Below are 24,236 nucleotides of genomic sequence, written 5' to 3'. Positions count from 1 at the left end.
GGACCTACTTTAGCTACTCTATATCACTCTTGAAAAAGTGGTTATTTGCATTTTCTAGTTTATGCACATTCTCATCCTGGTTGTTCACTTGATTTCCCATTTTCAGGGCATGACCTTACCTAGCAGTAGCTGTTTGCTCTGACTTGGTGACCTACTGCCTAGGATATGCAGAAGGCTGCTTCATTTTTAGAGTTGAACAGCAAGCTGATCTATCTATCCAGCTGATCCACTAATTGTTCCTAGAGGTGATTGGGAAAGATAATGAGAAACAAACAAACAAACAAACAAACAAACAAAACACAATAGGGTGGATGTGTGACCAGTTGTGAAATACTTTTTTTTCCGCTTCAAAATCTGGATGCAGGATGCTACATGTTGCACTAATATCCTTGCTGAAACATGATTTTCTCAGTGCAGTCTGGTGTTTTGCATAACACCAGCTATTTTGAAATGAATTGTTACCTTCTGGTATAAAGATTACATTACAGTTATATTAAAATTATTAATTTAGAACTAATATACTAAATCTGAATATTGCACAGAGGAAGATCCCTCACAGATTGCACAGCACAGTGTTTGGGCTGGCAGGTGTCAAGCTGCTTTCTGACGAAGTTTTAGATCATTTCTACAGAGAATACTATAGACTTCACCCCTGTAGGAGTGCCTTTGAGTCATCCCTTCCTTTCCTTCTGGCACAATGTGCTGGTGTTTTTCTTGATGGTGTCGCCTTGATGGTGTCATGAGAGTCAACGTAAACAAATAAACAAACAACCAAACAAAACCGATGTTAAACGAGCAACTTAGTCCTATTTTATAGCAGAAATCTGAATAGTTCTTGATGTGGCCCAATAACTTACACATTCAACCAAAAGCAGGAAAAACGTGAGTATAGTTCCTAAAAGCAAACAAACAAAAACAACAATACCAAAGACCAAATCCTCTTCCTTTAAGCCACTGTCTCACTGAATAAATCTGGACTTCTGTGTTCATGCTTTTGCAGATAGCACTGATGAAAATGAAGACATGCACACTGCATTTTGCTCCTGTTAACCTTTCAGAACTAATCCAGCAAGGAGAAAGTTAGCTGCTATTAATCTCTTGTGCCAATATGCACAGATTTAACAACTGCAAATTAATTGCTTCCCATTGCGTGAATATTTGGGCAGAAACAGAGAAAGAAAATTCCCCGAGGGGGCAGAACTTGGCCTGTGAATCTCTTCTTCCTACATGGGTTTGTGGGACAGGGAGTACCCAGCCTGTTCTAGAGCACAAGCTGGGCATGCAAAGCCTGAAGAAGAAATAAAAAAGCATGTAAACTGGGCCTGTTTTGCAAGGAATCACTAAAGATCGACTAGAACATAAAGAGGTCGTGTTTTGTGCTGTCACATTACAGACCTGGGGGTGACTTTTGATGTCACAGCAGGGAAAACGAGAGGTCCTGGAACTGTTGCCACATCTGTTGAAGAGTGCCAGAGGTTGGAGCCAGGCTCAGCAATGCTCCTCCGCAGCGTGAGTACAGCAGCAGCCTTTTGAGGGATTAAGCACAAGCAAATGATGTCTGCGTGCTTTCTTACAAGTGAAGTAAACGCTACCTGAGTAACAACAAGATTTACAGTGAGCAGTAGCTGCAGAAATGTGCATGTTGTGCTGTCTTATTTAAACTGAAGTGTTTAATCCTCCAACTCCAGGGGTCTCAAAGACACCAGCCTACTCAACTCTTCAGCCTAGAGCAGGTCCACCTTGAGGGGGATGCATGCTGTGCTGGGAAGCCAATTACACTGTTTTATTTCCAATTCTCATTCTGATGTAGCTAGCTTAGATAAAAGCAACGTGCATTTTTGGATTAAAACAATAACAAAAACCATTCTCTTGGCTGCAGTTGTCACCCTTTTCCCTTGAATCCTTTCTGCACAGCTGCCTGCTGAAAAAGACTCGTAGCAAACAGCACTGTCTTGTTTGAGGGAGGGGTTACAACTGGATTTTTCATGGGGAAGAAAAGAGGAAGAATCCCCCTGAAGTCTAGACTCGTCTCAAAACGAACTGGCAAATAAACTTCTTACTTTCTGGCCCTGCAAATACACATTCCATGAATACACATAGCTTGAAGTTGTTTTACCTTTCACACCTTTATGAGAGATGTAAATGAATAGTTTACATACACTGAGTGCTAATAACTTAGCCATACACACTTGCAAGTTCTGCATGAAGCAGTCTGATCTCACCAGTTCTTATTTGGCAGTTCCCAAACAAGCCAATTTACTGCAACAGTGAAATAGGTTCAGACTGTACTTGGCAATTTCTCTTGCCTATCATTGGTTTCCTATTCCTGCTCATCTGCTCCTCATTAACACAATTAGCAAGGGGTACTCCTGTAGAAAACTTAATCTAAGTTCTCTGCAGTGCAATTGCTGAGGTAAAGTTTTGGTGTGTGAAGGGGAGCTATGAAGGCCAAGAGAATTGAGGTATTTTCTATAAATATGACAATGGCCATTGTATTCACAATACTGAGGCTGTTTAATTTTGAGCAATGACTGTATCAGCCACTGCATGGATCTAGATAGACTTATTTGTTATTAATGTGTACAGTAAATTCCCAGCAAGCATTCAGATTACGGGAAAATCAGTATGTTGGGGTTTCCCTCAGGTGCTGAAAGAAGTTTTAAAGAAACAGTGTTGTATGTGCAAAAATGCTAGATAAGAAGCTTGATAAGAAGGGTGCTGTGGCTTGATAAGAAGGATGTATGTGCTGGTATTTCTTAGTTACTTCATCAGTTTACTGGTCAGTTTGTACTAAGAAATTAAAGAAGCTCTGCAGATACTTACGGAAACAGAAAAGGAGCTTTGACAGCCCTGAGAGCTTTGGAAAATAAAACAAGCATGTAGAGAGAAGCTGTATGCTCTTTGGAGAAGGTTTTCATGTCTATTAATGAGATCATTAATAGCTTGTGTCACAATCAATATGTATCTTGAGTGTATCCATGAAGGTCAGAAAATGTTGGTTGAAATGTCACCCTTTTAAGCAATAAACTCAGGTCGGTCAGTGTCCTTGGCTAGGCAAAGACTGAACACGCTATTGGTGTTGAAATAGGTGGATGTTGGGACATTGCAATGCTAACCATTAAATAAGAAACACTGCAATGGAGACATGTGGGGTTTCTTCTTCTACTGTGTTAGCAGACTTTCTTCATTGGCATCTCCGTTCCATTTAGAGGCCATAAATAGTCGCTTTGTTTCTGAGTATTTTAAAGACCAAAGTCTTACGAGTTCATTTTCATTATAACAATAATTCCATTATTTCCTGACAGTTACTAGGAATAATTTTACAGAGAGACAAACTCTGCTAAAGAATAAGGATGCTTTGTTTTTCTTCATTTTAGGAAAGGATAATGGGAATGGATTAGATTAAGGAGTACCATGCTTGGACCAGACTTTAAATATGGTTTTCAATGAAGCATTAGTTACAAAAATTGTGTAAGGCTAGCAAAATACTGTGGGAAGCCTCAGTCACTGGGCTAACAACAGGCTGGAAAAGAGATGAAATCTTGGTAAAACTAGAGCTCAGAATTACTGATCTTTCAGTTCAAAGGTAAAGCCTAGAAGTCAAAGAAGTAATTTGGGGGCCAAGCCAAAATAAAATGTTTTCTTCTCAGTGAAACTAAAAAACAAAAACTAAACAAAACAAACAAACAAAAAAGCTACAACCAAATTTAAATGAAATATCTTTTTGACCTAGAGCAAAATGTCACATTTCGATTTAAAATGAACTTGAAAGTGAAAACTCTACCTCTGGGGTAGAGTTCATTTCTTACTTCTAACAAAATATTTTGGCTTACGAAGTGAAACAGCACACTTCCTTCTCTTTACTTCCAGGTGAAATAAGCCAATGTATTATTCAACTGAATTTGTTTTGTCAACCGAAATGAGAGTCAAAGTTCAGCCAGTAGGAGGCACGTATGGTTCAAGGAGGAGACAGATACTCCTTTCCTTTTGTACACCCAAATCCCAGCAGTACTGAAGCCTGCTTTGCATTTGACAAAATCACTGAAAAGGTCAAGGTAGTGTTGGGAAACTTAGTCATTTCACAACAGAAGTTTGATGTAGCGATCCAATTTTTATCTGAGCAGCCAACACTAAATTGAGAACATGTTAAAACTTAATAATTTAAATTACTTTTGTAGCATAGAAAATTCTAGTTGATTATTAACTTCATTTCTGGGCAGAGGATGTTTTCTTCCTTGAGTACTTTTTTTCAGTCTCATATTTAATGTACTAGATTGCATTTCAATAGTCACAGAATTTCTATGAAGCACTATGAAGACTGGAAAATGGGAAGTATAAGGTAAAATGTAGCAGTATGCGACATGATAATTAAGATTTATCTAATTTTAAAATATTTATTTCTTTCAGTGGAGAACTTCATTGCCAGCTCTCACATGCCAGAAAGTAAAAATTGAATCCTTGTCACAATTACCTAGGAAATATCATTGCTCCTACTTTGTAGCATGGGGAAACGAACTATCTGAGGTTAGAGAGAAATCTGTTTCAGAATCAGGGTTTCAACCCTGACTGCTTACTATGTGTTCTAATAGCAGGCTGGTCTTCCCCTTTTGATTAAACCATGACTTTCTTACTGACGCAATATTTCCCACAAGTGAACTGCTAGATTAAACTCTGATAGCATGCCATGTACTGTTCTTGTTTTTTAAATTTTTGTAGCATTTATAGTCAGGCAGTCACAACACTAGGAAATGCCAGAATTAAGATTGTCCATACACCTTAATTGTTTTTATGTCTGCTTTATGAGACGGTCTTTAATTCATGTCACCACTTATTTGTCATGGGGTTTCTGTCTTATTTAATCTGTTCTGTACTGTGCTCAGTTGTGTATTTTTACCTTTTCCTTCTTGTTCCTTCTTGTATAAACCCTGGCCTTATTTACTACGAACTGTCCCAGCCATGCTGCGTAGATTGCTGTTTTCTCATGGGCTTCTTGATATCACTAATCACAAGAATATCTGGAATGATTTACAAGTATGACCTGCTCTTTCTTGGTGCTACAAAGAGGTAAGGCAGGGGTGGTACTCCGCTCTAACAGAGGGGAGGATGCAGCAGAAAGAGCATCTCTCCATTAATGCTATGGGTTCAGTCTAAGAAGTCAGGAACTTAGAGGTTTTTACTCCAAGTGCAATTCAAACTTTGAGATCATAGCTTATATTAATTATAAGGATCCAGCTGATCGGCTCTAGAGGTAAATGCTCAGAAAATGAGGGTGAAACAGATTCTCATTGCCTTTGATAATCCTGGTTTTGTGACTTGTTCAGCATTTCCTAGTGGACATAAAGAATCCAGTTTTCTGTCATGGCATTTAATTCCCTAAGCTAAGACACCTCTTGTACCTTCTGCAACTTTTGAAGACAACAGTCCTCCTTATCGCATGGCCGTGGCTCATTCCTCAGACCATACTGTAGCCGAAATAATATTCATCTCTCTTCAAAATTTATTTGGTAAAGATTGAGCCATGTTCCTTTCTTTTCCATTTTCTCCCTACATTTTTCACATAGTAGCATAACAAGATTCCCTCTGGAAGTGGGTGATCCAGGTTCAGTCATTCTCTCTGCTTGCAGGTGGTTATCTTGCATGTCTCGGGAGGGCGGCTGGGGCAATAGGCTTTCCGGCAGTCTGGCAACTGAGGGGCTCACATGCTTTGTTTTCTTAGAAATGGTACTTCCCTATACAAAAATAACTCAAAGCGTGTTTGAGCTAGAGAAGGGCATGTGGGGAAGCATGTTCTTGTATTCACTGGAACTGTTTATGCTGTTAAGCTGGGGGCTGCTTCCCTTCACTGTCAGAAGAGGGAATTCACCTGAAGTCCTGCACCTCCTTGGAGTAGCTCCCTCTCCTCCTTAAGGAGAGGAAGAATAATTCCAATACAATCTTTTCCAGCTTCTAAGAGTAAGTTTTCTTCCGTTCCTTGAATCTGGGCACCTTTCATCAGTAAGGAAGGAAGGAGAGAGGTCTCCATATCTCATCCTGAAAGGGCACAAGTGTTTTCATGAAATTTTGAGCAAAATGCTTGAGGGATAAGACTTGAGACTTACCCTTTCCTTTGTTCTATAACAGAAGTTAATTTTAGGGTTAGGCATCAAAAATGTAAGATATTATAGCACCACCCTTTTATGTGCCAAAGCAAGTTACTTGCATTTGTCCCGAAGTTCTTTTTCCCAAGTTCCCAGAACTTCAGGCAAAAAATGCCTGCGCATGCTGGAGCAGCGGGACAAGGAGAACATTAGTGCCTGAAGACAGTGATCCAGCTGCAAGAAGGAAAGGCAGCATTGCCAGTTAATACAAAGTGCTGTGCTCTAGCACTTCAAAAAATGTAGCGCAATGCAAATACTTCCCTTGAATGACAGTGAACTTTCAGTGATGTGTTGTGAATATCCAGCCTTTCTGTTCCCTGGCTGTATTGCATATTTGGGGTTGGGAAAAGTGAAACATACATAGATAAGACCATGGATGTATCAGAAAATGCTGCCTACATGAAGTTCAATTTGAATTTATATACAGTATTTTAGATTTCATATGCAGTACCTAGTGTGTGTATTAATAGAATGCTACACAGACCCATCATGTTTGCTAGTTAATCAAAAGCTTGGTGAAAGAAAATAAAGGGCAACTTTCCACTTGAAGTATTCAGGAAGTCATGAAGTTTCACATTTTTAGAAGGACATTGAAGTGAGCATCTACATTAATATACAATGATCAGCTTAAGGAATTGCAGTTTGTGCTCCTTTCTTTTCAACCAGAACTTTATTTTTGACCTTGCAATTAAAAAGCGTCATGGTTTTTTTTTTTTCTTTTTCTTTCTTTATTTTTTTTCCCCAGTATTCCACAGGTTCTCAGATTTTTGAATTGCTCTTTGATCAAGGGTGGAAATCATGTCTCAGTTTTGGGACTGCTTGTTGAACTCCCTTTGACATGGTCAATGCACTGAGCTCTCACATTTCTTTAAGTTCTGCCTTCACCTCTGTTACAACTTCCATCTTTTCATATCTATCCCTTTGTGTTCCACAAGGGCTGTTAGAACTGATGAAGTAACAGAAGCAACTGAGTAGGTGAACTGAGCAGATGGCCAGAGAGGTCCTGAAATAGGAACCTTCTCCAGAGAGTCCTACTACATGAGTGTCCAGTTTCTTTGATTTCTGTTTATTTATTTATTTATGTATTTTTTGCCAGCACTTTGTCTCCCTGCCACGGGCAATACATTTTGCAGTACTTTTTAAATTTGTTTTTTATTATTTTTTTTATATGTATATTTTTGCACATATCATATGTTACCAACACAGAGTGAAAATTCTCTTCACCTTGTGCCATCTGGTGAACGTGACGCCTAGAAGCTGAGTGATTAATTGGTTTTGGTGCAAAACAGAGGGGCTTTTCTCCTTGATTCTGATGGACAGTTGCCCTGGCAACTGGATAAGAACATGAGCTCCTGGCAGGAGAGAGGATTACAGCATGGGATGAGAAGTGCCCTCCCCAGTCAGTCTGGCCAGTAACTGGTGGAGCTGGGGAGAGGGCACTTTGGTGCACTCCATTATCTCTTCTGCTGCTGCTCTCCTGCACTGAGCAAATGCTTACGGAACAATCCTGCAGGAAGGGGGGATTGTCATGTTTGTCTCCCATGCTGTCCTTTTATACATATTTTAGAGCTGTCTGGGCAGTACAGCTCCCTCTAAGCTTGATATTCACAGCTGTTTTTCTCTCTCCTGAAGACCCCTCCTATCAGCTAAACCTAGCCATATCCATCCATCCTAGAGAAGTCCTTTATGAACACACACCCTTATGCCATTAACTTTACTTTGAGCAGCAGTCTCCTTTTCTTATTCTAGCTTTATTGTAGTTACTTGATAAGCTCAGATAGACTTAATGTGCTGTTTTGTTTTACAAAGGAAGAAAAAAATGCACTGAGGTCCTGTAGAAGGCATCTTTCTCCTCCAAATAAATTCCAATCACAGATCTATGATCTCAGTGAGAGCTAGATTTAGTTTGCACTTCTGTAATCTGCAGTAAAAACTTAAAGTAATGCAGCATCTCATGCTTTATGGGTGTTGATTAGCTTGTTGTTGTTGTTGTGTGCTTTTCTTGTATTTTTTTCTTAATCACCAAAAAGATAGCTCAATTCATCCTCTGACTATGTCAAAGCTACTGTGTTTACATGATTCTTGCATACTGTGATTCTAAGGTCCTTGATCTTGAGCACCACTTGGAGTCCTTCAACATTCTTACTTCAGTAGCTGAAGTGAAGGTCTGTTTTTTAAAGCTCTTTCAGCTTTCAAGGAGGCTGTGACCTCTTCCAGACAGAACTCCTGTGATGAGCCACTCCATTCACTTCAGTGAGGTTCTAGGAAAATACAGAGGAAAAAAAAAAAAAAGCTAATTCCCTCTTACTTGGCTACATTGATTGTACTAGGTTAACAAGAATAAGTAGCAGAATACATTTACTTTCAATATTGCTTTTTTTTTTTTTTCCATGACTTTGTAACACATCACAAAGTGGTCAACTTCAATTACCAGTCTTACATAGCAACTTGTCAGAGTAGTACCCCACTGTCAGCCTAAAGTTTATCAGCTGCCTTTGAGAACAAGTCATGTATGCATCAATTCAGTCCTTTCTAGGTGCAAAAATCTTGTTCTTTACGATGAAGAGGATAGAGTATGTCACACATCACATGTAAAATTGCAAGGAGAAAAATGTAAGGCTCGTCACGTAACTTTTCAAGGTCTCTTACAGGTATTGTAACTTAAGGACTTGGAATGGAAAGAGAATCTCATTGTTGCACAGCTCCAACAGATTGTTTTGAAAACCTTTATTTCTGTATCCAGTAGACTATTAATCATGGAACAGAAGGCTCTACAGAAGAGTTCTGATTTATGTTCCAGTTCAAAAATTATATACAGTAAATGTTTGGCTCAATTTCAAACTGAGGAAATGGTTTTGGCATAGTATTACCAACGGGCATAGCAATCATTTATGAACAATGCAAAGGAAGCACAGGAGTAAATCTCTTTGGAATTTTACTTGTGTAAGTTTCTTAAGCTTAATTTAGGGATTTGTGGATGTGTATGAGCAAAGAGGAACTGAGAAATGGGAATTCACTCTTCAATTCCATCTGAAAATATTCTGATTTAGTAGATCCGTAAGTTGTAAAGACATGGAAGCAGCATGTTCAAAGACCTCTTTATGTGCTGCATTTTTATGCTCAGCTGAAAACTGAGCATGGCAGAGTCAGTGTGACACTTGACAGGAATCGGACTGGTTTGGAGCGGGGATCTGTATCTCCTTCCTGCCTAATAGAGCCTTTCTTCTTAGGTCAAAGAATTATGCTCTCACTTGCTGACTCAGAAAATATTTAATTTATACCATACAAAAGCAGCAGTTGAAAGAGCCCCATTCTAGAAAACTGAGTCTGGAGACAAGGATATTTCTTTTCTGGGAAATAGATAAAATTTCTTCCAGGTATATCCCACAACTGAGATTAGCTCTGTAATCAGTAATATCCTCAATATATATATCCAACACTCTGTTTTGTGGGGGGGGGATAATAATGGCAGAGGCATCTGATTCTAGATGAATCTTCACCTCTACGTATCTTACTAGTGCAGTGAGGTCTCCCTTGGAAACCCAAAGCAGGATATCTAAGCATCTGAAGAGACAGGATTTTTCAGACACTTTCTCGTGCCTGGTGTGACTAACAGCTCACCAAACCTGCAGGGATTTGGCAGCGAAGCTGGGACCTCTAGTATCTGTGCATTATCTCTGCTGCTTTTGACAGGACTCCAGTTGCAGTGTCTTTTGACTCAACACATTTTACTGCCAATGAACTGAAACATGCAGAGACAAAGATGGGCATCAAGGCTAAAGGAGGACCACAGCAGATGTCAGTCAGATTAATTAAAATTGGGAAGAGGGAATGTTATTGCATAGCATAGGCTAGAACATGTCCTGCAGTCATTGGACTGGAAATTAAATAAGGATTTTTAATTGTTTCTCAAAATATTTCAATGGGGTTAACAGATAAAGACTGGGGAAGAAGCAAGGAAACTGATAGGCATTGCTACCTTTAGAGTGAAATATTTGAAAGGAATTTTCTTCTTTTTCAGGAAGTGAGGTCCTGGAGTAGTGTGTAAAAATTATCTCCTGTACTCTGTCATTATAAATCCAAAATGACACCGCTGGATTTACATACCAGTAAAAGTGCATGGTGTTGTTTCTTAGATAACAATGGGGGCTTCATTTTGATATGGCAATGTCTCTCTGAGGACCCTTTCCAATGGCAATAGATAAATAAAATAGGGCTATTCATGTTCAGTATCAACAATAAATGTTATTCTGCCATGCTGCTGCAATGAGATTCTGTTTATATACGCATCAAAGGAGAGCAAAGGATGTTTAACTTGCTTCAGTGAGCTGTGAGCAGAAAGAGAATAGGTGATATCTGAGGGTCTGGAGAACACTGCATCATACAATATCTCATTCAGAAAATCTCCTGAATTATTGATTACATTTTTTTTTCCCATTTTATGTGTTGCTTACCACGTTCATGTTAGCCAGCCATAGTCTTCTGAAGTTATCTGCATCAATTTACAGATGGCTGCTAACTGTCACACTAGTTCAAAGTGTGATGTCTATTCATTGCCCTTTCTTCTGAGATCATCAGCAGGCACTGTAGGGTGATTAATGTGGATTCCTGCCAGCTACAGAGCGGTTGACAACAATAACTCATTTCTATCGTCTCCAAAGCAGGTATAAAGGCAGCAAAGACCTTTGGTTAATGAGAGGAGCCAAACTCCAATATGTAGTTAAAGGTATTCACATCTGTCTCTTTCAGCTACACCCATGAGGCTTCCTGTCTCGCTCTCTTCTTGGGACTTCATACATTTTTACTGAGGTTTAACTTCAAAAAGGGCTTGTGCTGTTTCCTCCTGAGGGATGTACTGTCACCGTGCCTGGCTGGTACTGACTGTCTCTCATGGGGCCCAAAGTATCCAGAAAATGAAGTCTGAAGGTAGTAAGAAGCCAGAAGGCAGGGGATGGGATGAGCTCACCCATGTGAACACAGACTTTGCCATTCCACCTGGGACCACCTGTCCTTTGTGGTAATGCTATTGTACATGCTGGATGCTGTGTGGTAAAGTAATTTTAGGCAAACAGTGAAATGACATGGCTGCCCTGCCTTCCATTGCCTAGTGCTGTATGCGGCTGGCTGGTACTCCCTCTGCTCCACGGCAGTGATTAGCTGTGGCTCTGAAGTGTGAGATTCCTCAGTGCTGAAGGAATAAATGCTGGCTTCTTTCTAAGCTCGGGGGACCCACAGGAAGAGGATAGAGATGAAATCAGCCCTGCAGAAGTGTCACTGCCTCCTTGAGGTCTCAGTGATCAGCTAATGGTTGAGTGATTCCTGATGAGCCTGCAGATAATTCAAAGATCCATTGGAAACCATATGGTTTGAGCTTTTGCTTATTCTAATACATTTCAGTCTTCACTGTACAGTAAATACACAACTAGCAGATGGCAGGGAAGGAGAATCTGCTCACCAAGTTGAGATGATCATTTCTGCATGAACATGCCCTTGCATGTGCTGGGGTGGCTCTGGGCTTTATTGCCAGCCCTTGGCGAGGGCGGTCCTGGGTGGCTGCTACGCCTCCTGCCATGCCATGCCTGCTCCGTGTTCCTCCTCTGCCTCTTCCTGCTGGGGCAGCTCCTTTCCACTGCAGGCCCTCTCCTGCCCTTTCCAAGCCATGTCCTCATGACTCCCACGATGAGGAGGAAGAGGATATTGGAGGCTCTTCTGATCAGTAAAAAGCACCTCTCTTTTCAGTGCAGGGAAAGCTGCAGCCATTGTCTAATCAGAAATGCAGCAACAAAGTCATTGTTCCTTGGGTCTTACCTTTTACAGTACTTATCTCCTTTTAACATAGCTCTTCCACTCCCCTGTTATCAGAGGAAAATCTCTACTCAACGCATTTCAGTTTATGTGGATTTTTATACACAATCTTTTGATGTTATTTAATGCTATTCATGATATACTCCTCTTAAAAGAAGCCACTGGGAACTTATTACCTCCCTTTTCTTTATTGTTTGTTTTCTTGGATGAGACTGAGATGAAATTCCTTCTCTGATCATCTGAAGCCCAGCTAGAGCTCAGCATCACTTATTTAGGGATTTCTAAATGATTTAGCCCACCAGCTGATGGACAAAAGCCTTTTGCCTCAGGCTTCCAAACCATCTCCACAACCTATGTTCTGCTCTTGACTCCTAATTACACAGCTAATTGCAGTGCCTGGTGCTGCATGAAGTGTGGCCAGGGAGAGCTGCCACCTGCTCCTAGGGAAGGTCACTGATCACCAGACTCACGGAGGCTGAGGGCTGTTTGTGTGCAGATAGAGACCCTGCTGGGGTTAGAAGCAGAGGGAGTACTGCCCTGCTGCACCCGTGGGCATCCTGGTGAATAAAAAGCATTGTGCTGCTGACAGTCATCATCCTTTTAATTCACAAGCCCATGGGAGCTGACAGGCAAATCGTAAGTGTCACAAGGCACTACTGACAAGGTTTTTGTTCTGGGAGTGGAGAGGAGTGAAAGACTGTCTTGGCATTCAGCAGAATCCTTCAGAGCAGACTGACTTGCCAGTGACGAGTGTCTATCAAGTATTTGCCCACAAAGGGACTGGTGCAGCCTAAGCTGCTCTGTTAAAAAGAAAACTGATACCAAGGGAGCAGGGTTTGCACTTCAAATCAGGTTGCACACCTTTTCCTGCTAAAAGGCAGGAAGAATGAATTCATAAAAGCTGTCTTCCTGAAAATCTGTCCCGCAACATTCAGCAGAGTAGGTCCAACTACTACGCAGTGTCTCAAACCCACTGCAGTGGCACATGACATCTATGCCAGCTGTGGATGTGCTATTCTATTTGCACTCCCTGAAGTCACTATACTGGGTCAGCTTGGCTGGTTGATCTGATACAGCCTAGCCCAGGTCCATCTCATTCAGTTTGGAGAGGATGGGGCAGGTGGCCATCGAGTGTCTCTGTATCCTCTGGGTTAGGAAGAGCTGTGTGCCAGGGAAGTGGATGAGCCAGGGGAAGGGACTGGGCATGTGAGATGGGACTAGCTGTGGGTGGCAAGAGGCTCAAGTGCCCTGGATTAAACAACTGCTTCCAGCACAGCTGTTTACAGTGGCAACGTCGCTTAGCATCAAAACCAGTACATCTCAACAAGAGAACAGAGGTTGTTCGCATTTCAATCAAAAACCAATTAAACTCTTTATTGTATTGCACCCAGTGCTCTGCTAGTCTTGCACCTAAATTCTGTACCAGTAATCTTCAGGAAGAGGTTGAAAATCCTGGTGTGTTTGAGCTACCAGGACTCCATGTACAAAGAAGCAAAGCTTTGCCTTTACCCTACTGCTCAGGGCATGTGGAGCTTACCCAAGTCGTTCTTTCCCCAGCTAGCACTTCAGACTTCATTCACTCAGTGCTAGCACTAGGACAATGTCTCCACTTGAGAAAATCAGCATCAATCATTGTGGTTGCCCCTGGGAAAACCATGTGGTTGAAGTTGATGGAGGACTGGAGAACATCCGGATAGTAAATTACAAGGTTCTCCAGGGAGCTGAGCAGTTTCTCCACCTGAACAGCCTGCCATAATGGGCTCTTGTTTTGCTAATATTCACTCCCTGGTGCTTTACAGGCTGTTTCCTGAGTGAGACTAAAGATGGAGCTATAGCATTCACCCCCAAAGTGGGTGAATGTAGGTGAATATGGGAGGGAAGCCCGCTGTTCTCTCCTCTGCACTAGTGCCCCTGCCTGCCACTCAGCATGGAGTTTGCTAGCAAAGATAAACAGAGGGAGGAGGGAGTGCTGTGCAAGCTGAAGCCATCTTCCCCATGGGCAGAAGGTTGCTCACCTACTCAGCACCTTACCTCAGCATCATGATCAATCCAAATCCTTGAAATAAGCTTGGTAAGACCCAAGTAGTTAGCAATGGTGTGCAGGCTCCAGAAGTTGACTTCAAGGAAATAAATACTGCAGAACACTACTGAGAAGTTAGTTGTCTATATGAGGAACCTGGAGAATTTTAGAAACATGCTTTAGCTCTCCATACCAAGTACGAATACTGTTGTGCTTGGGCCAGATGGATTTGTGTCTTACTAAACTCCCTGTTAATTGTGATCACGTTTTACATGTGTACCATGAGATACAGAGGTAGGAGTGGAACACGTACCAAACTCTCCTCCTCCTTCTCCTGATTGCTACTTCTCCTTCACCTCTGTGTTCAGACCACCAGACAGCACAGTTCCAAGTCTTCCCTTTCCAACTAAGACCTCCTCACTGATTATTGTTATTAGCAAAGCACCTTGACTATGCTTTTTTCCTCCTTGCTGCAAAGGTCACCAGTGTTAATAATTGAAGCAATCATTTATATTACTACTTATCATCCAGATGGCTCAAGGCAACAGTGTAAAACATAATAGTAAACATTTTAAAATAAATGAGCTCCCTGATAGATTTAACAAAGAAAGATTTTGACTCTGATGCCAAAAATAGCAAGAGCTGGAACTTTGGAAAGTAACCCAGGGATGGTGAACCTTCTAGTGCTAAATATAAATATACGGCAGCGGAAGAAGCAGTTTCAGGGTAGATAGACATCCCTGTGGCGGCTTCATAACAGATAGTACAGTCAAAATAGGACCTGACCTAGAAAATGAGGGTGAGGGGGCTGCTACAGAGTAAGAGGACTATATACACCAACTGGTTGGTGCTAAGAAGGAGAACATCTTTGGCCCTGGAAATCTTCACTCTGCTTGGCTTGCAAAGCTGTCCACACGGTACACACAGCTGCGTTATTCCCTGCTTTTGTTACCTGTGCTTCAAGATGAGAGCTGCAGAATGCACAAGCCAGCTGCCACATACTTGCAGATGTCTGTATAGACGTGCTCAGGCAGGGCTAAATTTCCATGGGTCTTGCACAAGCTTGTTATGAAGCCATGCTCCCTTATTCACTTTTATAATGACCTACCCAATCTATTTTAATACATACATATGTACATATATATATTTATTTTCCTTCAGTCAAAATTCTGTCATGGTTAGATACAGCTTGTTCCTTGGGAACTGAAACAAATGATGAGAGTAGTTAAATACGCTGTTCTGTGGAAATTGTCTTGCCTGTGAGAAGCTCTCTCTATTTGTGAACTCATTTGAAGACAGATAATATAAAAACAATAAAATGCACTTGAAATTTCAACTTCTATTACAGGAATATCATGAATATCTAAAACTGATGGTTATTTTGATACGAATCCAGTCTGGAAAGCCTGTGGTGGCAGAATGGCAATTCTCAGAGCTGCTCATTAAGCATGTCACTGGGTAAATCTGGGTGCAAATCCTTGCCTTGCTACAAGTTTCTTTGCTTTGCCTTTTTATGCTTCTGATTTCCATCAGGGTGGAGTGAGATGGTATACGAGCATAAAAATAGCCAAAAGGTAAGGAAAGTAAGGAGGAAGATTCATTTTGAGTTTGAGACGTCTATGATTAGAAGCCTTCATTTAGGTGAGCGCTTAGGCACCAGCTCACATCCATGCTATGGATGATTCCTGAGGTGAGAAGTCAGTAGGTACCTACTTATATCTCCGTGACCTGAATTGCCTCATTGCTTGTGCTGACTAGGTGTCCACTGGCCATAACAGGATCTTATTATGCTTAGTACTTCAGGAGTCACGGAAGGCTAGGTGTCCTTATCAGGACTCACTGCCTGAAACACAACATCCAGGGAGGTTGTCTCGTTAGGCGGCCCCTCACTGGCTGTGGCAAAGCTTTGCCCCAGGCAGCTCCTCCACACGCTCTTCAAAGCTGGGATGTGCCGCCAAGCCCTTGGTCACCAAGGGATGGCCGTGGTAGGCCTGAGCACACCTTTCTGTCACCACTAGGCTGCTCACATGTGCAAATGGAGACTTGCTGCACTTGCGTAGGGCTGAGAAGGGTAAGGCCTAGCTACGCTTCCTCCACAGCCCACGCACCTCCCATCTCGGCTGTAAGCACACCGCAATGGCACTTCCTCTGAGGCACACAGGAGAAGACCTTTGTTCACTCACACAGCATTTAGCTCTGCCAGCACTGGCTGCCCTCCTTTCATCCTCTGCAAAATTGCATGGGGCTGACTGCTGGTGCAGGGGAAGGAAAGAGCTCAAGAGCAGGGTTAACTCATTGCTTTATTTATTTATTTGTTTTATTTTATTTTATTTTACTTTTTTGTGGCTGAGTGGTGTGGAGTGTAAAGGGCACACATTAACTATAAGTCTGTGAAATGTCTGTGGTGGGAAGGTTACCTTGTATGTGGGTTAGCGTGCCACAGGACATAAATGGGGAGGGATAAAGTTGGTAAGGGTGTGAGACACTTGTAACCAGATAAAGTATATCTGAGAAGAAGTTACAGTACAACAGGCTTGAAGAGAAGGTGTAGGTGGCTTTGATTGAGTGTGTATATTTTCTGGAGGGGGTGGTGATTTCATAACTGTGTTCTGCAATGACCCATGTACTAGAGATTAAAAATCATGAAGGACTGAGCCCCAGTGCTGTAGGCAGAGAAAAAAGGTCAGTTTCTTTGAAATGGTAAATACTGGCATGTTCATGCTTGATCATGTTTTGAAAATTGAAGTAATGTTATAACTGGAGTCTAGACAGAGCTATTGGCTGAATTGCAGTCACTCCCAATATACTAAATGGGCTCTTCAAAACAAGATGAATATTTGGATTTGGGAGAGAAAAATCACATCTAATTTTGTATGTTTCAAAATACAGTTAGGAATGTAGATACCTTTAAGGAAAACAGTGAATGCACAGATTGCTAAGCACTCTTTATCTCCACATTTTTCAAATAAGTGGAATTTTTGCACCAATAGGAAAGATTTTTTTTTTTTTTCCTCTTCTGAAATATAGAAATTCACAGAAACCACCGGTTATTTGGAATAAACTTATTTCAGACTACTCCCAGAGGAGCCAGAAACACAATTTGGGGAAACTCATGTGACTTAAGTGGAGATAGATTTTGGCTGCTTTGCATGTCATTAGAAGTAGGTACAGCTGTATTGTATAAAAAACAAACAAACAACAACAACAACCTCCTCCCAAGAGAATTGTGGAACCATTAGGGAGGAAATCTTAGTACTGAAACAATCTTTCTTAAAAATTCAGTCAAGAGCAGATGAATTATACTTGAATAAGATGATTACAAGCAAGGAAATGCAATGTGTATTTGTTTTTAGTTTAAACCAATTAAGAAAGAAACACACACACAAAAAAACCTTTCTGTGCTTGAAGTTAGCTATAAATAACACCCATTTTCTTCAGATTACTTGTCGAAAGGAATTTATGGGCCTATTGTTTCAGATGGACACTTGTAGCTGTGGCATTCAGTTTGGTTTATTTTTGTTTGTTTGTTTTGTCTCTTGATTACTAAATACCTTCTTTAAGGGATCTTGATTTGTTTTTCCCAGTCTCCAGATGGTTCTTAACTCACTTCCAAACATCTGTTTGTCAAGGGTGAAATGCTTGCGCTGATCCCAGATATGAACTGGACAAAAATGAAAGGAACCAATGCCCATTTCCTCCCCAAGGTGTCCCTGTCTGTTTAGGATGGAAGGTATCTGATCTATACCAAGCTGGGTCTATGCTTGGAAACAAATTTCATAAGTTTTGAGAACTGTAAATCTATGTCATGATGAGGGAAAAGCAAATAAATGTACCCAAGTCTTCTCATAAGAACTTGTTCATAATAGATCTGAAGTCTCCTGGAATTACTGTTTTTCTTCATGTTTTGATGTTAAGTCATGCCAATGCAAGGATGTCTTTGCCTTTGTCATTTATCATTTACCAAACTAGGATTTGGTAATTAAAAGAAAAAATTACTGAGATCTACCAAATGTCTTTGATATTTCCCAAGCCTCAACATTGTCATGGAGAATCTGAAGAATAAGGCTGTTCTATGTTTTATTAATATGTAAAGTCTTGCAGTATTTGTCTCTCCCTTGCTTTGCATTTTATCTTCTGCTGCCAAGGCTGGCTCAGTTGGAGGGTGGAGGGAGGAAGCCCTTCCACATTGCTCTCAAACCTTAAGAGGTTAAAAAATCAAGAAGCAGGGAACTAGGTACCCTCCCGGGCCTGTTGATATGGAATCATTTTTAATTTACATTGTCATGCCTTACATTTGCCTGAGACACTTTCTGCAGCAAGTTCAGCCTCATTATTCTCTGGAATGGAGAATTAACAAGGTAGAAATGAAGATGAAGTTTATTCAGCCTCAGTGTCAACTACGGAGTCTCAATAGTGCGTGTAAACTGCCGGCCCCCTGAAACCAAAGCACATGAAAAATTGCACTGAAGGCACAGTAAAAACACGTGACTAACCACTACAGTTGTTAGCCGAAGGTGAAGGGAGAGGAAGGATTGACTCATGCTAGGCTTGCTGGCAACGTTTCTTGAGAGGAAGAATACAGCTAATGCGAGATGCCCACAGTGCTTCCACTTTGGAGGGAATACTGACCTTATGGAAACCCAATTACTATCACTTTTTCTCATGAAGCCCTGAAATCCATTTCCCTAGAATGAAAAACTACATCCCAATAGCCTTTGGCTTTCCAGAGCCATATGGATGGAATTTTCACAAAAGAGATTCTTAGACCTAGAGATAGATTTCTTAAAAAGCAAACAATCAACAAACAAACAAACAAAAACATTCTTAGTAGACTAAGAATGAGAAATTTGGTTGTGGTTACATGATTTATGTAGAGCAATGCTGGTCAATGGAAGAATGAAATACAACAGGGAGGTTGTTGCCACAAAAGGAGGACCAAATTCCTGTACAAGCAGAATTAGATGGAGTTCCAACTGGAGAACAATGTAAAATGCCAGTTCATGCACTTAGTGCACCAAGAACAATTTTTGCTGTAAACTGTGGACTTGTCAATTAGAAGAATAGGAGAAAAGTCTGTGTGGATGGCTTGACTGGACAATGCTAGAGAAATGTTCATCTGGTTCATCTTTGAAAAGGCACTTTAGCTGATGTTAACCTGCTTTTACCATTCAGTAAACTTTGATTTAGAATATTGCATATTGCTGTCAAAAAAAAAAAAAACTGTTTTAAATTAGAATAGATGCAGAGAAGTACACTAGGATGATTTGGGGAATATGATATTTGAAGCAAACCTTGATTTGTTTAGCCTAATTAGACAGAGGGAGGGTTAGAATGAGTTGTCATAAGTATATTTCAGGGACATGAAGAAGTAAACGTCATGGAAAGAGAATAATTGTTTAACAAGACAAAAAAAAAATTAAGTTGCGCTGCCATAGGAGATTTAATTTGACTGTGGTGAAAAAATATATGAAGAAAGTTATTGCCTAGTGTCTGTTACTTTGTGTGAACTTCTCCCAGAGTAGGTCTTTCTGACCTGAGAACCATTCATGTGCTTAGTATCTCTTGGTTCATAGGGACTTCTGGATACAGCTTGGCTTATAATAACAACAACTTAATTAGAGACTTGTAACATCATCTGTGGCTTTGATGTCTCCTTATCATTTCCTGTGGCATAATGTAGCTATGACTTTTTTATTTTATTTATTTATTTACCACAGGTCTTAATTTTCTTGGAGGTATTAGGAAGGGGCTGGCACTATGTGGTGAAAAATGTAGTAGACTTCCCCTTGACTCTCCTCAAGCAGAGATTTGTGTAGCACATGGTTGCCCAAGAGGATGTCAGTATGGGTGTGATTCATAGTACTGTGCTTTCAGTAAAACTGATGTATAAACCAGATCTGAGGAGCCCCTGGGGAAGTGGGCAGAAAATATTTTCCTTGACAGAAGCAGCCTACTCCTGCCCATCCTTTTTCCAAACTACTCTTCAGACCCAAACAGGGGTTGAGCTGCCTAGTAGGAATAGATATATGCAGAATTAACACTTCTTATCTATATAATAAATTACAATAAAGAAAATTTATGGTACTTTTGTGGATTAATGTGTCCAAAATCAGGCCTTGGTATCACTTCCTCCCGGGTTCATCAAATGACAGCATAGCATAAGTGACAGCAATTAACAACAATTTTCACCAAATTCTGATTAAAAAAATCATGTTGAAAGATCACAGTTAAAAAACAAACCAACAGAAAACCACTCCTCAAGGCTTTCCTGAATGGTTATTAATTTCTGTATTTACTTTGATGAGAATGTATTCTGCTTTTAATAATGAAAAAGGAGATTTTGGGGGGAATTAATTATTTTGCAGAGATGATGATTCATCAGTCCATCTAAGCTGGTAATTATTTCCCAGGAAGTGGATCCATAGTACTTAAACAGTAGTCATATAAAATTTAAATGAAAATGACTTTGGGAAATCTAATTCAACATGAGTGACTGTAGGAATATGCTACCCTTAGGTCAAGTCCAGCTGAACTGCATTCTAAAGATTCATTTGAAAAGTCCTGTTACAAGCACGTGTTTGTGGCATACCTGCAAAGCCATATATTTATTATTATGTGTTATTATAATATTTTCATAAATTTACAAGCTTACAGCAAGCAGGTACAGCCAGCTGTGGTGTGATGTAAGAGCTCACATACAGGTTACGCTTGTTTAACTCAGCCAACAGGAACTGCCCTGTAGAGGCACTCCTACAATGATCTTTCTTGCTCATAATCCTCTGTGCCATTCATGGTGTTTTAGCTGTATCAAAAGCACCATAATAAAATTGCCTCTGAATTTTGTGTAGTTTCTGTGGGTAATTTTTTTGTTTTGTTTTGTTTTGTTTTGTTCCAGGAAATCTATTTTGCTTGCTTTTGAAAGGAATGTTTCTAGAAGTGGGATGCTGATTCTTTCTCACTTCTTGGAAAAGTTTGTTCTCTTGCTCATACAGTTTCTTTTTTTTTTTTTTTTTTTCCCTCAAAAAAGTAGTGGTGATCATACCCCACTACTCTTTACATAAACTCCTCTCTTTTCCCCCGTCTTTCTTATGATGTTATGCTGTTCACTACCCAGATGAAATGGCTTGTGTCTCCCCTCCCGTGGAACAGGGGGATATCATTGCAGAATGGAGAAGAAAGATTAATCCCAGCTCAGCTCTGGAGAGCCAGTGTGCCAACACAAGGTTAATTTTAAAGGGTACGATGGCAACTATAGATAATTTCGCCTGAACAGGAAGCAGAGAATGAGAGAGCCAAAAACTACCACAAAGGGTAGTGAAATACCCTCTAATATTGACTTTCTGAGTTCATAAATTGCTTTTATTTCCGTGAGCAGGGTCTGTTGTTTCCTTTCCTAAGAGTTTTGGCATGTAATTGCAGGGAAGGATACAACTTCAACTGGACTGGGCTGTACAGCATTGGAACAGGCTGCCTGGGGAAGTAGTTGAGTCAGCATCCCTGGAGGTCTTAAAAAAAAAAACGTGTAGATATAATGCTTAAGGACATGAGATGTAGTGCTTAGGAACATGGTTTAATGGTGAATTTAGCAGTGCTAGATTAAAGGTTGGACTAGATGATCTCAGAGGTCTTTTCCAACCTAAACGATTCTGTGATTACTTGCTGACTTTCTGTCATGAAGGTCCAAAATTAAACATACATATAGCAGGAAAAGTTGTTCAAATCGGTCTGAAAAATCAGAGGCTGTTTAATGAGTCCTGATAATTTTTAGTTTTCTACAAACAATTTCAGACACATCTAAGTCAACATCTAAAGAGGCTAAAAAATCACCCTTAATGTCGATAAAGAATGTTACTGACTTATGGCAAATATTTTAAAAACCTGTGAAATTAAAGGGTAAATATGGTGTGAACATGTTGCATTTTTCCACAGCTCAGGTCTTCTGTTGAAAAATTCGGATGGTCAAAGTTTAAACAGTCCTCTGTGAGCTGCATTCTTCATCTGTATTGGAAGTAGAAACTGAGAATTCTCACTCTCTCCTGTACACTGGAAATATAAGACTTTCCACTCTTCAAAGTGCAGTACTTATTGGGTTGCCTGATTCTGTGTGCCCATATATATTGATCTTAAAATGTGTATGTCTTACAATTTTTGTGAACATGATTAGATATGAATTTATTTAAGCTACGTTCTCATCTGATGTTGATCACAAAAGAAGTCAGCAGTTTTCAGCTCAGAGCTCTGAGTTTTTCTGAACAAAAAGAAGGACAGGAACAATGTCAGAAATGCAGAAAGTATTAAAGATAAATGTCAGTGTAATAGTCCTGAATATCTGCTGGCAGGCAACAGTGACTTTAATGGAACATTGATATAAAGGAAGGTTATGAAGTTTCTTGCCTGATTTTTCTTTTCTCCTAGACAGAAGCAGCAGATGAAAAATGAAGTTTCTCAGCTGTATTAACCATTGGTCTTTGTGCATAGTGGAGATGTATTTTACCAGGCTGTTTCAGTTGTAGTCCTAAATCAACTTTGTTCGGTTGATAAAAGCAAACCTAGAATCAGGTAAAACTAACAGCTTAAACCAATGTGAAGTATGTATTTGAAAGCCCCTTTTTGATCTAATTTCTTTCTTAAAAGTAATTCAACTGTCAGATAAAAGAAGCAAGTAGTGGTCTATGGCAATAGCCGGCTCCTTGACAGATTCTTGAGCTGCATTCTCCATCTATCACTGAACAGTGATAGTTTGGCCACTGTTCTTTTCTCAGGAATCCCCTTTCTCTGCAGTACTTTGATAGAGCTTCAGGTTTCAAATGGATGAACTGGTTTGATAATAAATACTGTGGTGGTGCTTAGATTGTTCCTAAATTTTCTCTTTCTCTGAACAAAGGATTCCAGATTTGCAGACAGCAGGCTTTTCTGAAAACAGGCAGTGCTAGCTTTTTCCCCTGCTTTCTTTTCATGATGGTAACATTAGCTGAGATTGTACAGGAAGGAAGAAAATGTATCTTAAAATCTTTTTTTGATGTCTGCTTCCATGTGACAGCTTTCTTTGCTATGACCACTTATTCCAAGATGTTTTCTGGTTTCTTCAGATCAACACAATCTGCTGCATTAGCAATAAAATTTGCAGCAATGGCAGGAAACACAAGAGCAACTAGGTTTCAAAACAAGATGAACCTAGGCCATGCACTTTATATCCCAGCAGTGATTGTAAATGTTCTGTGGTGCTGAAAGTATTTGAACCTCATTTTTTATTAGTACCATTTTTATATCGGGTCTTCTCTGTGTTTCACTTTTCAGTGAAGGCTTCTGACACTTTCTCCTATGTTTCACCTTCCCTGACTTGTTAAGGCATCCTTTATCTAACCCTGTCAAAACACTGGTGTTTCAGCAGACCATGTTATTGATGTGATAGACATGTAAATCATGGCTATTTGCTACCTCAACCTTCAAAGCTCTGCCTGGAGAGCACTGGGGAATCCTGTTTTGATAGGTTTGCTTTCATTTTGAGTGCATGCAAATATTCCTGCAAGGGCAAAGTTGCAGAGAATTTGGACATGTAGACAGCACATTTAGAGACATTTAGGTTTGCTGTCTTTCTGCAGTGATGTACAAACCTCAAAATTCATACAAAAAAAAATGGATACACACTGTGTGAATGGACAATATTTTTGGGAAAAGTAAGCATTGTTTTATTAGGCCTGTTGTATTTCTTTGAAGGATTTCATTCTGTGACAGTTAGAAGGAAATGAAGAAATGAAGAAAAGAGGAGGAGAATATTCCAAAACATCTATATCTAGCATAGGTAAGGAGTGAAAAAAAAAATAAAAAGGCAAGAAGATTTCAGTCTCATTTCGTATTGAGATAATTTATGAAATCCAATACATTCCTTATTGTTTATAAGACTTTCTAAATACCTGTCTCTAACCTGTAACTTACTATTCATGCTTGTAACATGCTTATAAGATAGCTTGTAATTAATACTTGTGAACTGAACTGTGTTATAAAATGTAACTAAGATTTAGAAATACAATCTGACATGGGCAGACTCTTAAACACAGACTGAACACCAAAAAAATAAACATATTAGTGAAGTTTGTATGAGAAGTAGGAAGTGCCCACAATCTCACTCTTCTGGCTATGCAAGGTACGTGGAGCTCTTCTGCTCTGACTGGCTATGAATTACAGCAATACTCAACCATGATTTTAATGAGTATTCTGCATTTGTAACAGGACATAAAGTTTATATTTCATTGTCTGGTGAGATCTTTCCTCTT

At 40.1% G+C, this 24,236-nt stretch overlaps 1 long non-coding RNA gene across 1 annotated transcript in view; it reads right to left on the bottom strand.

The window, feature by feature from the left end:
- Window positions 1–8,271: 8,271 nt before the first annotated feature.
- LOC125183537 (uncharacterized) overlaps window positions 8,272–24,236 on the bottom strand; it is a 30,449-nt gene continuing 14,484 nt past the window's right edge. Inside the window, exon 3 of the long non-coding RNA XR_007165713.2 lies at window positions 8,272–8,398. This is a non-coding gene — a long non-coding RNA (uncharacterized lncRNA). The remainder of the gene's footprint in view (window positions 8,399–24,236) is intronic.

Source organism: Anser cygnoides, chromosome 5 (assembly GCF_040182565.1).
Source record: "Anser cygnoides isolate HZ-2024a breed goose chromosome 5, Taihu_goose_T2T_genome, whole genome shotgun sequence".
NCBI classification, from domain to species: domain Eukaryota; kingdom Metazoa; phylum Chordata; class Aves; order Anseriformes; family Anatidae; genus Anser; species Anser cygnoides.
Note: the sequence above shows the minus strand (reverse complement) of the source record. Positions and strands in the feature narration are given on the sequence as shown.